Genomic DNA, 12,028 nt, shown 5'->3' with positions numbered 1-12,028 from the left:
GCTCTGCAAAGGGCTTATTTAAAGGGAAAAAAGGGGGGGCGCGCCGTCTATCTTTTTAGAATAATTCTGTAGGAAAACGAATCGGAGGTAAAGCCGTGCCCTCTGGTCAGGGTTTCTGGACTAGAAACTGCCTGAGCTTTACGCGCAGGAAAGGACAGTGGCTCTTCACTCTCCCGGCCGCATCACTCGGCACCTAATTCCGCCAGGCTCCCAGAGGAGCGGTTGCAGCTACAGCCTAGCACTCTGCGTAGCCAATAAGAAGCCAGAATTCCCCCCCATTCTCAAATCCTGACCAATCGGTGGCCCGAACTGTAGCTCTCTGGCCGGCGCCTCTGTTGTCCGGAAGGGAGGCAAGCCCTCTTAGAGTTGCCAGTAACGGACATGGCTGCGGCCCCCGGAGGAGGGGACGTGAAGTGAGGAGGGGGTTGGGAGGGGAGAGGACGCGGGCGAGGAAGACCGGCCCCGGGGCCCCGGTAAGTACGAGAAGGCCCGTGGCCCGAAAGTGGGGAGCAAGGGGGCGTGGGGCTCGGCCTTGCGCGTCCTTTGGATTCTTGGCCAAGGAAAGGGGAGTCTGGGGTCTGCACCCAGAGAACAGCCTGAGGGGATGCCTCCTGAGGGGGAGTCCAGGGACTGGCTCTAGTCTCCAGCTCTTGACCATTGCCCTCCCCTGAGTCTTCAGACTCTTGCTCTCAGTCCTGGATTGGTCCATTGTGGGGTCTCTCGCCAGAAATAAAGAATCTCGCCAACAAAGAATCCCTGCCCCATGTCTGTCGTGCCTGGGCCCTGGCCCAGAGGGCTCTCAACGCCGACGCCCTGAGTATTTATTTCCAGGCCCCTGGGAGTCCTCATCCCCCCGACCTAAATAAAGACCGTTGTCCCGCTTGCGCGCGCTCTCCGCAGTCGCCCGGGGTCCTCGCGCGGCGGTCCCCAGCTGGATGGAGCCGGCCGAGGGGCTCCTGGCAGCTTTTTCCCTGATCTTGCAGTTTGGAGCGTGCTTTTTTTTCCTTCCGCCTTTCCAGAAGCGTTTTCAGGCTCCTCAGAAGCAGCCATAGGCTCACCATCCATGCTATCGGATAAAGTGACTCCTGTGCAATGCCCTCGTTCCTGTGCCGCACACCCCTGGAGCCCAGGTCTCCCGGTTCCTAGCATGCCACGATGCGGCCCCTGCCCGCTGCCCAGTGCCAGATGCAAGCAAAGCCCCGCTCTTTCATTGGTGTGTCACCGCGGGCTGCACTTTGGCGTTGCCTTGGTCACGTGCTGCTACATCCCACCCTCTCTCCTGAGTTTTTCGGTGGCTCTTGAGGGTAAAAAGGAGGGAGCTCGTTATGGAATCTGTTTTCCTTCTGGTATGTGGGTGTATGCATTGGAGAGAAGGATCTATTTCTCCTGATTTATCCAAGATGCTCAGCTTTAGTGACATAGTTGTTATTCCGCAGGTAATCTTGGAAGATGGAAGCAGGGAGGGGGCAATTTTTTTTTTTTTTTTGAGACGGAGTCTCACTCTTTCGCCCAGGCCGGAGTGCAGTGGCGCTATCTCAGTTCACTGCAAGCTCCGCCTCCCTGGTTCACGCCATTCTCCTGCTTCAGCCTCCCGAGTAGCTGGGACTACAGGCGCCCGCCAATACGCCCGGCTAATTTTTTGTATTTTTAGTAGAGACAGGGTTTCACCGTGTTAGCCAGGATGGTCTCGATCTCCTGACCTCGTGATCCGCCCGCCTCGGCCTCCCAAAGTGCTGGGATTACAGGCGTGAGCCACCGCGCCCGGCCGGGAGGGGGCAGTTTTAACATTTTCATTTTGCAAATGTGGAGATTGTTCGGAGAGGCAAGGCCAGGGTCACCTAGAGCCAAACTAGAACCCGAAAGTCCAGGGGCTTGAGTTCTTTATCCACTAGACCTAGTTGTTTCCTAGGTGTGACCTGAGGAGATCAAGTTCCCTGACTCCCCTGAGCTCTTGCAGGGTGGCTCTGGGCATTAAAAGAGATGGGCATTAAAAGTGGGATCCTCCTATGCTTCCTGGCAATTACTAGGGTCTTCATGCCTGGTTTGCATTCATTAATTTTAAGAAGCCAGCAGGTAGTTCTCTGGCAGACTTCTGGTATTAATATTTATTGTAGTCTCTGTCTGTATTGGGGGCATAAATTATTTTAGTGATTCTCAGGGCAGCGAGAGGCAGAGTAGGAGGAAGGTATGCCTCTTCCTTGGTTTTTGGGAACCATTACAGTGTCATTAGAGATGTTATCAACAGGAACGCGTTGCATACAGAAACAGCGTGGAGGCAGAAAAAGATTGAGAGCCACTGAGGAGAGAAGAAATGGCACTGTGGTATCTCTTTATAGTACTTTTGGCAAAAGAAGAGGTGATCTTGGTATTCTAGAGAGGTAGTTTAAAAAAAATGTTAGCTCCTGAGGCAGAACTAAAAGAATACAAATAAATAAAAAAAATTTAAAGCAATGGCACTAGTAAGGTTCAAAAGAGTCAAAACAATGCCTGTAATCCCAGCACTTTGGGAAGCTGATGTGGGAGGACTGCTTGAGCCCAGGAGTTTGAGATCAACCTGGGCAACACACTGACAAGAAAACCAAAAAATTAGCTGGGCATAGTGGCATGTGCCTGTGTTCCCAACTACTTGGGAGGTGGATGCCAGAGGATCGCTTGAGCCCAGAAGGTCGAGGCTGCAGTGAGCCGTGATCATGCCACTGCACTCACTCTAGCCTGGGCAACAAAGCAAGACTGTCTCCAAAAAAAAAAAAAAAAAAAAGAGTCATGAAATCAAAAAGTTTGAAAATGACTGTAAAGATCAGAGCACATTAAAATGTAGACTATGGTTAACCCTAGAACAGGAGACAGCACGTTCAGATAAAATCCTCAAACATTGCAAGTCTTAGCTGCTATGTTAGCTCTAACTTCCTTGCTCACTAGTTCTCTTTGTCAAAACTGCAAACAGGGAAACTGGTGGATACTGTGGAGCAGTGCATTGACCAGGGAGGTGAAGTACAAACCATCTTGTTCATCATCAGCCCCTAAATAATTGAGAGTTAACTGCCCTTGAACCACCAGACCACCATGCCCCTTGTTTGTGGTGACTTGACATCAGATGAGACTGGGAGAGCCAGGCCTGGACAGTGAAATGGAAGAGAAACCCCATGGCATTTCTGTTTTGAGAAGTTGCTAGGTAGTGCCAGCTCCTAGTGCTGAGAACCAGCCTTTTGGAAACCTTAACTCCTGTAGAAACTAATGAGAAATGAAGGTTGTGATCGTCCTGTTCCTCCCTGCTGCTCTCTCCCTAAGTTGGGCTTGAGAAACAGTTTCTACAGGAGAGGGAGGAGTCCTAATGTAAATACTACCTACACCCAAGGCTTTATGTATTTAGCTTAATCTGATGAATCAAGTTGAACTCGTACCATAGCAGTCCAGGCCTGAACGCCACAAAGCCTTCAAGTCCATTCCTGGTGTTCAAGTGAGAAGGTTCCGGGTCAGGCGTGGCAGTGGTTGGTAAATATGTGTCAATATTTCTTATCTTACTGTTGTGTCAGTGTTGTTTTTATGATGGTGTCTTTCTTTACCAAAATGACAGGATTTAAAAATATTGTTTAAAGCCCGTTTCCAAGCAAGCCTGGGTTTGTTTATAGCAGCACAGGTGAACTAGAGGGTAGGCCACGGCTGAAACAGGAATGCTTTTCTTCTGAGCAGACCCGCCAGCCAGAGTGTGTGGTTTGGTGATCAGGGGTTTGTGTAATAATAAGCTTTGCCTGTGGCCGCTGAGACGGTAATAAACAGTGTGGGTCACATGGCATGACAAGTAGGTTAAGGGCCAGATTTAGACACTGATGGCCTGCGTAAGGAGGAGCAAACAACACACTGCTTGCTTTGGGTTTCTCTAGCTGCCAAGGCCAGAAGTGATGGGAAAGGAGTGAGGGGTGTCAGAGAGAAGAACCTTGAAAGGCTTAGAGTGGTATTTGAGGAACCAGAAATTTGAGTGTACTATAATTAAATGAACCCAATTTTCATAACTTCCAGGGCTTCTTGAAAAAGAGGTTCATGGTACCAGTCTTGCTTGGTAGGGAGGTGAACAGAAAAATACTGGGAAACACTTAAAAAAGACGTATGCTGGACAAAGACTCAAAGGTGTACTCAAAGAGCGTAAACCTTCGTTACGTTGACATGAAAGCCAAGTGGTGAATGTTGCTTAGCTATAAGGCAGAGCCTATTGCAAATCAGAATCAGGAGTTGCCGATTTTTTTTTTTTTTTTTGAGACAGAACTTGCTCTGTAGCCCATGTTGGAGTGCAGTGGTGTGATTATGGCTTACTGCAGCCTTGATCTCCTGGGCTCAGGTTATCCTTCCACCTTAGCCCCCTGAGTAGCTGGGACCACAGGCACATGCCACCACACCTGGCTAAGTTTTGTATTTTTTTACAGAGACAGGTTCTTGCCCTGTTGCCCAGGCTGGTCTCAAACTCCTGTGCTCAAGGGATCTGCCTGCCTTGGCCTCCCAAAGTGCTGGAATTACAGGCATGAGCCACCGTGTCCGGCCAGAAGTTGCTGATTTTTAAAATTACGGAAAAAAATGCCTAGTATAACATTTTCCATTGTAACCAGTTCTCTGGCATTAAGTACATTTGCATTGTTGTACAACCCTCATCACCATCCATCTCCAGAACTTTCTTATTTTCCCAAACTGAAACTCTGTCCCCATTAAACATTTAACTCCCCATTTCCCCCTGCTCCCACCCCCGGCAACCATTTTTCTACTTTCTGTCTCTGTGATTTGGACTATTCTAGCAACCCCATATAAAAGGAATCATACAACATTTGTCCTTTTGTAATGGGCTTTTTTTTTTTTTTTTTTTTTTTTTTTTTTTTTTTTTGAGACAGAGTTTTGCTCTGTTGCCCAAGGCTGGAGTGCAGTGGTGTGGTCTCAACTTACTGCAATCTCCGCCTCCCGAGTTCAAGCAATTCTCCTGCCTCAGCCTCCCGAGTAGCTGGGAATACAGGTGCACACTACCGTGCCTGGCTAATTTTTGTATTTTTAGTAGAGCCAGGGTTTCGCCATGTTAGCCAGGCTGATGTCGAACTCCTGACCCCAGATGATCCGCCTGCCTCGGCCTCCCAAAGTGCTGGGATTACAGGTGTGAGCCACCGTGTCCGGCCTGAAGTTGCTGATCTTTTAAAGACAGGCTGGACACATTCACATGGTTTGAAAATCAAAAGGCACAAAAGTATATGTATTCAAGGGCAGAAAAAAGTATAAAAAAGAATTTTTTTAAAAAAGTATATATAGTAAAAATTCTCCTTCCTGCTCCCAACCATTCCCTAGCCACTCAGTTCCAATTTATTAATTTTTCCTTTTGTGGATTATGCGTTTGGTACTGAATCTAAGAAATGTAACCCACAGTAGGCCGGGCACAGTGACTCACGCCTCTAATCTCAGCACTTTGGGAGGCCGAGGTGGGCGGATCACGAGGTCAGGAGATCGAGACCATCCTGGCTAACATGGTGAAACCCCGTCTCTACTAAAAATTAGCTGGGCGTGGTTGCAGGCGCCTGCAGTCCCAGCTACTCTGGAGGCTGAGGCAGGAGAATGGAGTGAACCTGGTAGGCGGAGCTTGCAGTGAGTCAAGATCGTGCTACTGTACTCCAGCGTGGACGACAGAGCAAGACTCCGTCTCAAAAAAAAAAAAGAAAAAGAAAAGAAACGTAACCCACAGTCACAAAGATTTTTTCCTATCTCCTATATAAGTTTTACAGTTTTTTTTGTTTTGTTTTTGTTTTTGGTTTTTTTTTTTGAGACAGAGTCTTGCTCTGTCGCCCAGGCTGGAGTGCAGTGGCACGATCTCGGCTCACTGCAACCTCCGCCTCCCGGGTTCACGCCATTCTCCTGCCTCAGCCTCCCGAGTAGCTGGGACTACAAGCGCCCGCCACCACGCCCGGCTAATTTTTGGTATTTTTAGTAGAGATGGGGTTTCACCGTGTTAGCCAGGATGGTCTCGATTTCCTGACCTCATGGTCCACCCGCCTCTGCCTCCCAAAGTGCTGGGATTACAGGTGTGAGCCACCGCGCCTGGCCTATAAGTTTTACAGTTTTACATTTAGGTCTATGATCCGTTTTGAGTTAATTTTTCTTTTTGCATCTGAATATTGAATTGTTCCAGCACCATTTGTTGAAAAGACTGTCCTTTCTCCACTGAATTGCCTTTCATCTTTCTCAAAAGTCAGTTAAACATATATGCCTGGATCTGTTTCTGGCACTCTCTAATACCAGGTTATAATACGACATTGCTTTATTGTTATTGTTGTTTTGAGACAGAGTCTCGCTCTGTTGCCTAGGCTGGAGTGCAGTGGTGCGATCCTGGCTCACTGCAACCTACACCTTCTAGGATCAAGGGATCCTCCTGCCTTAGCCTCCAAGTAGCTGGATTTACAGGTGCACACTACCATGCCCAGCTAATTTTTTGTGTTTGTAGTAGACACAGGGTTTCACCAGGTTGGCCAGGCTGGTCTCGAACTCTTGACCTCAAGTGATCTGCCTGCCTCAGCCTCCCAAAGTGCTGGGATTACAGGCGTGAGCCACCATGCCCAGCTCCACATTGCTTTAATTACTGTAGCTTTATAAGGCTTGAAGTTAGGTGGTGAAAGTCTTCCAATTTTGTTATCTTGGCATAGTCTGATTTGAATGTCTTTTTTTTTTTTTTTTTTTTTGAGATGGAGTCTTGCTCCGTTGCCAGGCCGGAGTGTAGTGGCACGATCTCAGCTCACTGCAACCTCTGCCTCCTGGGTTCAAGTGATTCTCCTGCCTCAGTCTCCCAAGTAGCTGGGACTACAGGTGTGCACCACCATGCCCGGCTGATTTTTGTATTTTTAGTAGAGATGGGGTTTCATCATGTTGGCCAGGATGGTCTTGATCTCTTGACCTCGTGATCTGCCAGCCTCGGCCTCCCAAAGTGCTGGGATTACAGGCATGAGCCACCACACCTGGCCTGAATGTCTCTTATAAGCAGAGTTGAGCATCTTTGCATGTGGAGAAGCTATTGGATTTTTTGGTTTCACATTCTCTCAGGGTTAGAATTGTCTTCCTACCCTCCACCTCATGTATTAATTATCTCCATAATTTCTCAGCCTCTACTTGGTTCCCTCTAGTGATGGGAGCTCATTGCTTCACAGGGCAGCCTATTCCACTTTTAAAAATATACAGTTCTAAGGCTGGGCGTGGTGGCGGACACCTGTAATCCCAGCACTTTGGGAGGCCAAGATGGGAAAATCGCTTGAGGCCAGGAGTTCGAGACCAGCCTGGTCAACATAGTGAGATCCCATCTCTATTAAAAAAAATTAAAAATATACAGTTCTAGGCTTGACTCAGTGGCTCATATCTGTAATTCCAGCACTTTGGGAGGCTGAGGTGGGAGGATTTGCTTGAGCCCCAGAGTTCTAGACCAGTCTGGGCAACAGCAAGACCTTGTGTCTACAAAAAAAAAAAAAGCTGGTCATGGTGGCATGTGTCTGTGGTCCCAGCTACTTGGGAGGCTGAAGTGGAAAGATTGTTTGAGCCCAGCAGTTTGAGACTGCAGTTGCAGGGAGCCATGATCATGCCACTGCACTCCAGCCTGGGCGACAGAATGAGAACATGTCTCTAAAAGTAAAAAAAGGAAAAAAAAATATATATATATACATACAGTTTAAATTATGTAGAAAGCTACTGTACATTTTACATCTCAGTCTACCTCTTATAGCATCCTAGTTCCTGTTTTGGGACCTCCCAGAGTAAGCCTGGCCCTTCTCACTACTTGTAGCCATTATACCTTTCCAGGCCTACTTGCATGCAAAGTATGTTTTTGGGGTACCGGCTAAGCATCTTCAGTTCTTTCTGCCATTTCTTACTTCTTAGTTTCTCCAACCTGGTTGCTGCTCTCTGAAAGGTTCTAGTTTTGTTAGTGTCCTTCTTAAAGTGTGTGATGCACAACTGAACAAGATATTCCAGGTATGCTCTGACGTGTACAGAAATCAGACTTCCTCGTCTCTTGTTAGGGACACGGGATATCTGTTAATGCAGTCTAAAGGTGAATGAACTTTGAGTGAGCACACACTCATATTGAAATTGCATCTAACTAAGCCATTTGTGGTAGTTTTTTTTTTTTTTTTTTTTTTTTTTTTGAGACGGAGTCTCGCTCTGTCACCCAGGCACCCAGGCTGGAGTGCAGTGGCGCGATCTCGGCTCACTGCAAGCTCCGCCTCCCGGGTTCACGCCATTCTCCTGCCTCAGCCTCTCCAAGTAGCTGGGACTACAGGCGCCCGCCACCACGCCCGGCTAATTTTTTTGTATTTTTAGTAGAGACGGGGTTTCACCGTGGTCTCGATCTCCTGACCTCGTGATCCACCTGCCTCGGCCTCCCAAAGTGCTGCGATTACAAGCGTGAGCCACTGCGCCCAACGCATTTGTGGTAGTTTTATACAGTAGTTTTTGAACCTAAGTGCAGGACTTAATATTTTTTCCAGTAAAACTGAACCCCTTTGATTTGGCCCATCACTTCAGCCTGTTGAGAGCTTCTTGGATTTTGATTTTGATCTCCTTTCCAGGTTTATGCTATCCAAGAATTTGATTAGCATACCATCTGTTTTCTCACCCAAGTCATTGATAAAAATAATTGACTATAATGCCACCAAGGATGGAATCCCACAGGTTGCTATTGAAAATTTCCCTCCAGCTTAACACAGATCTATCAATTAGTACCCTGTGGGCACAACTATTAAACTGAATACAGAGCCACCTAACCGCATTTTTGGTGTGTTGGGCATGGCTAGCTTACAAGCACAGCTAATGAAGATTGTGCTAAAAGGGATTAGAAGGACAGCCGACTCCTCATCTTGCCCTCGACCTGAGCCTCGGGCTTCCACTTAGTTCTTTTTGACCTTGTTTCTGAGCTTGGCAGCAGGAGGCATCCACCCCTTTGTCTTCATGGCTACTGTTGCCACCTTTGTCTAGACACTTGGCATGGCAAACCAAGATTATCGTCATTTTCTTCTAACTCTTCTGCCTATAATTTCTTTCCTTTTCCCTCTGATCCATTTTCTACCCTCTTAAAATACTGAGAACAGCCTGGGCAACATAGACCCTGTCTCCAAAAAAAAAAATTGTCAGGCATAGTGACACACACCTGTGATCCTAGCTACTCGGGAGGCTGAGGTGGGAGGATCACTTGAGCCTGGGAAGTTGAGGTACAGTGAGCTGTGATCGCACCACTGTACTCCAGCCTGGGCAATAGGGTGAGGCCTTGTCTCAAAAAACCAAACAAACCTGGGGCCTACTCAGAAACCCAGACTCTTCAGTGACTCCTCAGAGCCTCTCCATTTTGGCCCCTTATCCCTGTGTATTTTTTCATTTTCTTACTTTTTTTTTTTTTTTTTTGAGATGGAGTTTCACTCTTGTTGCCCAGGATGGAGTGCGATGGCATGATCTCAGCTCACTGCAACCTCTGCCTCCTGAGTTCATGCGATTCTCCTGCCTCAGCCTCCCAAGTAGCTGGGACTACAGGCGCGGTCGGCTGATTTTTGAATTTTTAGTGGAGTTGGGATTTCTCCATGTTGGTCAGGCTGGTCTTGAACTCCCAACCTCAGGTGATCTGCCCACCTCGGCTTCCCAAAGTGCTAGGATTACAGGCATGAGCCACTGCACCTGGCTGCTTTTTTTGTTGTTGTTAGAGACAGGGTCTCACTCCGTTTCCCAGGCTGGAGTGCAGTGGCGTGATCATAGCTCCCTGCAGCCTTGAACTCCTGGTCTCAAGATCCTCCTGCCTCAGCCATATTCTCAGTCTTTTTCATTTTAGTCATTCTAACGGGTGTGTATTGGTCTCTCGCTGTGGTTTTAAATTTTTTTGTAAGACAGGGTCTTGCTATGTTGCCCAGGCTAGTCTCCAACTCTTGGCCTCAAGTCATCCTCCTCTGTCAGCCTCCCAAAGTGCTGAAATTACAGGCGTGAGCCACCATGACTGGCCTTCTCATTGTGGTTTTAATTTTTGTTTCCCTAATAATTAATGTTGACCATCTTTTCATATTCATATTGGCTGTTCATATATCTTGTGAAATGTCTGTTCAAATCTCTGCCTGTTTATTATTTATTTATTTATTTATTTATTTTTATTTATTTTTTTTAAGACAAGGTCTCACTTTGTTGCCCAGGCTGGAGTGCAGTGGCGAGATTATGGCTCACTGCAACCTCCAACTCTTGAGCTCAAGTGATCCTCCTGCCTCAGCCTCCCAAGTAGCTAGGACTGCAGGTGTGTGCCACCATGCCTGGCTGAAATCTTTGCTCATTTTAAAATTGGGTTGTTGGTCTTGTTGCTGAGCTGTAAGAACTATTTATATATATATACGTGTGTGTATATATATATATCATATATATACACACTATATATATCATATATATACACACGTATATATATCATATATATACACATATATGTATGTATGTATGTGTATCTATATATATATTTTTTTTTAATCCCAAAGACTTCAAAACTACTTTTGCTTTTTGAGACATGATTTTGGTATGTTGCTGAGGCTAGACTCAAACTCTTGGCCTCAAGTGATCTGTCTGCCTCAGCCTCTCGAAGTGCTAGGATTATAGGCATGAGCCACTGTGTCCAACCTCAATTTTTTTATGGCATATTTTGAAGAGTGGAAATTTTATTTTTATGGAACAATTTATCAGTTATTTTTTATTTATTTGTTTGTTTTTTAGAGGCAGGGTCTCACTCTGTTGCCTAGACTGGAGTGAAGTGGCACAATCATAGTTCACTGTAACCTTCAACTCCTGGGCTCTAGTGATTCCCCTACCTCAGCCTCCCAAGTAGTTAGGACTGTAGGCGTGCTCCACCAGACCTGACTAAAGTTGCTTTCTTTTATGGTTTATGTTTTTTATGTTTAAGAAATCTTTGCTTATCCCAAGTTACAAAGATTCCTGCCCCCAGCCCTCCTGCATATTTTCTTCTGGAAGTATTATAGTTTTAACCTTTATGTTTAGATGTGTGATCTGTTTTAAGTTAATTTTTGTATATGGTATGAAGTAAGGGTCAATATATGTGAATCTAGTGCTAGACTCTCTGTTCTGTCCCATTGATTTGTATGCCTCTCTTTGTATCAGTACCACATGTTTTGGTTACTGTAGCTGTATGTTAAATCTTCAAATCAGGTAGTGTAAGTCCTCAGAATTTGTTTCTATTTTCAAAATTGTTTTGCCTATTGTAGGTCCTTTATATTTCCATCCAAATTTTAGAATCAGCTTGCCAATTTCTATGGAAGTCCCAGCTGGGACTTTGATTAAGATTGTATTGAGAGGCTGGCCGCGGTGGCTCACGCCTGTAATCCCAGCACTTTGGGAGGCCGAGGCAGGTGGATCACCTGGGATCAGGAGTTCAAGACCAACCTGGCCAACATGGTGAAACCCCATCTCTACTAAAAATACAAAAAATTAGCTGGCTGTGGTGGTGGACACCTGTAATCCTAGCTGCTCGGGAGGCTGAGGCAGGAGAATCGCTTGAACCCAGGAGGCAGAGGTTGCAGTGAGCTGAGATTGTGCCATTGCACTCCAGCCTGGGCAACAAGAGTGGGAAAAAAAAAAAGATTGTATTAAATCTATAAATTAGGGGATAATTGCCATCTTAATACTGAGCCTTCCAATCCATGAACATTGTATATTTCCCCATTTATTTAAGTCTTCTTTAATTTTTCTCAGCAGTGTACAGGTCTTACACATATTTTTATTAGAATAATTTCTAGGGTTTTTTTTTTTTTTTTTTTGAGACTGAGTTTTGTTCTTGTCACCCAGGCTGGAGTGCAATGGCATGATCTCGGCTCACTGCAACCTCTGCCTCCCAGGTTCAAGTGATTCTCCTGCCTCAGCCTCCCAAGTAGCTGGGATTACAGGCGCACACAACCACGCCTGGCTAATTTTTGTATTTTTAGTAGAGATGGGGTTTCACCATGTTGTCCAGGCTGGTCTGGAACTCCTGTCCTCAGGTGATCCACCCACTTCAGCC

At 46.3% G+C, this 12,028-nt stretch overlaps 1 protein-coding gene across 10 annotated transcripts in view; it reads left to right on the top strand.

Moving 5' to 3' along the window:
• The first annotated feature begins 326 nt into the window (after positions 1-326).
• TMEM94 (transmembrane protein 94) overlaps positions 327-12,028 on the top strand; it is a 44,000-nt gene continuing 32,298 nt past the window's right edge. For 4 of the 10 annotated variants that reach the window (XM_063617084.1, XM_063617086.1, XM_063617075.1 and 1 more), the window contains exon 1: positions 350-473. The gene's annotated coding sequence lies outside the window, so the exon portion shown is untranslated. Of the gene's footprint in view, positions 474-12,028 lie in introns of all 10 variants that reach the window. The other 6 variants (XM_063617090.1, XM_063617077.1, XM_063617083.1 and 3 more) reach the window with 2 other exon arrangements.

Source organism: Symphalangus syndactylus, chromosome 14, assembly GCF_028878055.3.
Source record: "Symphalangus syndactylus isolate Jambi chromosome 14, NHGRI_mSymSyn1-v2.1_pri, whole genome shotgun sequence".
NCBI classification, from domain to species: Eukaryota; Metazoa; Chordata; class Mammalia; order Primates; family Hylobatidae; genus Symphalangus; species Symphalangus syndactylus.
This window is presented reverse-complemented; position numbering and strand designations above follow the sequence as displayed.